The sequence below is a fragment of the Poecilia mexicana genome, unplaced genomic scaffold (genome assembly GCF_051168715.1).
Source record: "Poecilia mexicana isolate PSO_F unplaced genomic scaffold, ASM5116871v1 scaffold_18, whole genome shotgun sequence".
NCBI classification, from domain to species: domain Eukaryota; kingdom Metazoa; phylum Chordata; class Actinopteri; order Cyprinodontiformes; family Poeciliidae; genus Poecilia; species Poecilia mexicana.
The window spans coordinates 14,534,279-14,538,349 of NW_028263387.1; positions in this window are offsets into that span (position 1 = coordinate 14,534,279).

The window sequence follows — 4,071 nt, forward strand, 5'->3', positions numbered from 1 at the left end:
CCTTTGCTTACATTCAAAACATAACCCTATTAAATTGTCCCAATTAAAGTTCATAACTAAACTAATCATTGTTTAGTTAAACATCAAAGTGTATGCTTCCACATTAACTCTGATTGAGTTTGAGTGTTTTTGTCCAAGACCGGCAGATTTTCAGTTTCTAAGATTCAGATTTGTTTTTATTTTTGAAACATTTTGAATACGTCTCCCACCATTTCCAGTTCGCAATTGTGTTCTAACAATTTAGCTGTTTATAACACAGCTGTGAATCCTGCTAATCTACCAGACCGTCTCTGTCTGGGAGCGCTGCCACATAATGACATGTGGCCGTTTCCTTTAAAGAACTTTCGAGTTCGCTCAAAACCCACAAAGAAACCGATTCGACGGTCTGCAGGGCATTAACAGCTCCTCACTTTTACTGACTGATCGTGTGTTAAAATGAGTTCTGTGCTTCACCCCACACGCATCGTGGGTGGAAAAATTTGTTTTAGATGGACAGTTATTAAAAACCCACATTAACCCTGTGTGATACTGGAGTGTGTGTGTATTTTATTTTTTTAAAGTCCAGTGATGTGCAGCTCTGGATCAAAAGGGGAAAAAAAAAAAAGGAGGAGGAGGAGGGAGCGGTGGGAAGCTATCAGCAGGGAAACCAAACACACACGCTCCCGAGCAGATTCTTACACACCTCCATTCAGCACATTAGCACATGAAGGGGCAGGGGATGGAAAGTCGTTCCAGTTGAGCGTGGGTGTATTTGTGTGTTGACTCCAAATTGCTAAAAAGGGCCCAGAGGCTTTCGATTGCATTAAATCTCGGAGTCAGCTTTGGAGAAGCTAGTTCAAGGTACCTGTCCTCTAGAGTGGGAGACAGCGGGGCCTTCGCCTGACTGACTGGTTGACTGACGCCCACCGCCGGTTTCACTCTTTTGGAGATTGTTTTATAAGCCGGCTCCTTCTAAAGGGAGGCCAGTTGTGGCCTCGGGGCTGGAGGGGGGGGAGAGGAAAGCTTGGCGCTGAGTTGGCAAGACTCATCTGACTTCCTCTTGTCTCCACTTTATTCCAATTAGTCGCAATGGAGAGGCTCCGGTCCCAAAACATTTAACAGTTCGTTTTTCTAAACAGCACTATGTTCACCATGAATTGCACATTTTCAATCCTACTGCTGATGATGGAAGCTCTGCCACCAAAGTTGACAGCAAAATTGTGCATTTATGTTTCTGTCTTGACTGAATAGTCCAAGGATGCCCCATGGACATTATATGCTTTATAATAACATCACATTCACAATAAAATTGATTGGAACACAATTAAATGAGTGACTGTATGTTTTACAATGACTAGCAACTTTGTGGATTTTTTTTTTTTCTAAAATTTTCCTAAAGAAATGCACTTTGGACGTAAGCTGAAAATACCTGGGGTCAATGCAGTTTGACTGGCGTTTGCAAACAAGTATTGCTCATTTCCACTGAGCAGTGCATAATGAGCTGGTTTGGTAATAAACTAAAAAGCTATTTTTAGCTACAGGAGAGCGTCCTCAGGGCAAGCAGGGTGAAACACAAACCATCGCGTCAAAGCAGTGCGACGATGAAGGTTGTCGTAAGCAGTGACGTTTTTCTGTCCGCCAATCAATGGGCTGTGTTGTTGTGACACCGGTAGCTCCACCCTAAGCATACCGTACCGTTGTCCTATGACTCAGTACGGCTCAGTTTCATGGGCCGCTTTTACATTGGAAACGGACAAGACAGCGAACCAAACCACAAAAACCCATGCTGTATCGCTTAAAACATATTAGAGCACCATCTTAAGTGATATTTTGACCCTTATCTTTTTTAAAGGTCTTTATTTGAAAGTGTTCAAGCAGGAAAGTGGGTAATGAGAGTGAGGGAAGACATGTGGCAAATGGTCACCAGGCTGGGATTTGAACCTGCGACGGCCACGTCACGGACGAAGGCCTCCTTACATGAGCTGTGCTTAAAACCCTGAAAGTATCTGTGGCATTTATTTTCACGACTCTCGTATGAGTCAGTCCGGTTGCAGGCAGTTCAGTTTGGTCTAATTATTTCTCACTGCATGCAGTTCAGTTCAACCCAATTACTTTAAATCAATTTGAAATCCAAATGCAGTCAAAAATTATTCTAAAAACAGAATCCCATTCAATCCAGTTAATCTGATTTGCATGTAGTAAAACTTACTCCAATTAATGTCTCTTACTAAGTCTTATTTGGTTATATTAATATTGATTGCATGCATGCCAGTTAATTACATTGACACGGAGTTTATTTCTGCCCAGTTATGGTTAAATTAAATGTAATATATCCAGATTCATTGGTTGCATTAGCTATAATAACATGGGAATAAAAAAAAGAGTTGTCTAGGAAGGGAAGCAAACAGAGTCAACTCTGCAGAAAACCTTTCAGAAATGGGATTTTTAATAATCTTAATCGGACCAAACAGTTGAAGCCTGTATTTGGATCGAGCTTTAAACCAGCAGTGTGTATGCTTCAGCATCATGTGGGTCACATTTGACTTTATTCAGCACACAGACGTTATGAAAAAAATAAAAATAAAATCCTAGATACAGATGAACAAAGACTAATATTGACAGAAAGATGGGGGAGGATTAGAAAGACACTCAGACAAGTAAACACCAACAAAGACGGCAGCGCGCGACGACGCTCGAGGGGAAACTGCTCTTTGAGAGGAGGAGAGAAACTGAGGAGAAAACAGTAATGGGAGGAGCAGGCAAAGAGAGAGAAACGCGAAACTGTGAGAGGAGAGGAGGGGTTTGAGGCAACACTGCCAGTCTGGTAAAGGGTGTTTCTGTGTTTGTGCTGTCATGTCGGCGAACGAGGCTCAACACTTCCCCTGTGGAGTGGATGAGTGTAAGCGTGCCGCGGTTGGAGGCTGGAAGGCCGAGCTGTGATAGCATGTGGTTCGCAGGAGCCTCCTGCAGTTGGCTTCTTACAGCGAAGGAGGCTGGTGGAGAGGGCGATCGGGGCCACGGGAGCCAGCGACGACACGGGGGTCTTTCCTTTACTGCGTTTTAGAGAGAACAACAGAAAAAAAAAATTCAAAATGGTGTGGAGGCAGTCAAGGACATTTAATGCAACATGAAGGATGCGAGTGCCACCGGCGGGTTGTGGCAGAAAATCTGAAAAATCACAGCGAATGAAGCTAGAAAAAAAACAAACAAAAAAAAAAAACGGTACAATCGTAAAATACGTATATGCATTTTAAGAAGGCACCGGGAACACACCGTTTTCTTGACTGACACAAAATGAAAGTCAAAAAAATAAATAAATAAATCAACTATCAGAAAAGACAACTGTGGTACCCATGTGGTTCATTCTTAGGAACGATTTTCAGACATTTGAAGGTGCTGCATTCATCTACACCAAGAACAGACATGATGGGAATGTCCAACCATCAAACCCCTTACGATGGATCACAGAGATGAACATGTTTTAGTTCAAAATCTGCAGATTGACCCCAAAGCAAAAGCCAAACACCTCATGAAGACGGCGGATAAGGCAGTGCAACGTGTACCAACAGCTGAAAGAGCAACTGGGCAAGTGGTTCAATCCAGCCGGACGTAGTTCAGTTTAGTCTAAATGAACTAAATCAGGATGAATTAGTTCATTTAGAAACTAAATGAGTCCATTAGAAAGACTCGGACAGGATGGATGGTTTTGTCCGAGGCCGTGTGGAAGTTCATCCGCACCGCGCTCCGCCCTTTACTGGCTAGGAGATGAAATAAAACTTGACTGAAATCTTAATCGGAAACAGGATGATCCTCCGGCCACAGCTTGTACTTAGCAGCAGAATCCACAAAAAAAAAAAGAAAAAAAAAAGAAAGTGATTCAGTCTAACGCTGACCTATCCGGTATGCTGGATGATTTTCTGCTTCTTGTGTTGTTTGTCCAGATTAGTTTCACTTCTGCACGCAGGCTGTTCCATGTTCCGGTTTGCAATAGCAATGAGGATATCTGAGAAAACTAAGGCAAAACATAGCAGAATGAAAAGTCACTACCCCCAAAATATTTGTAAAATATTCCATGTGAAATGTCCAATTTTG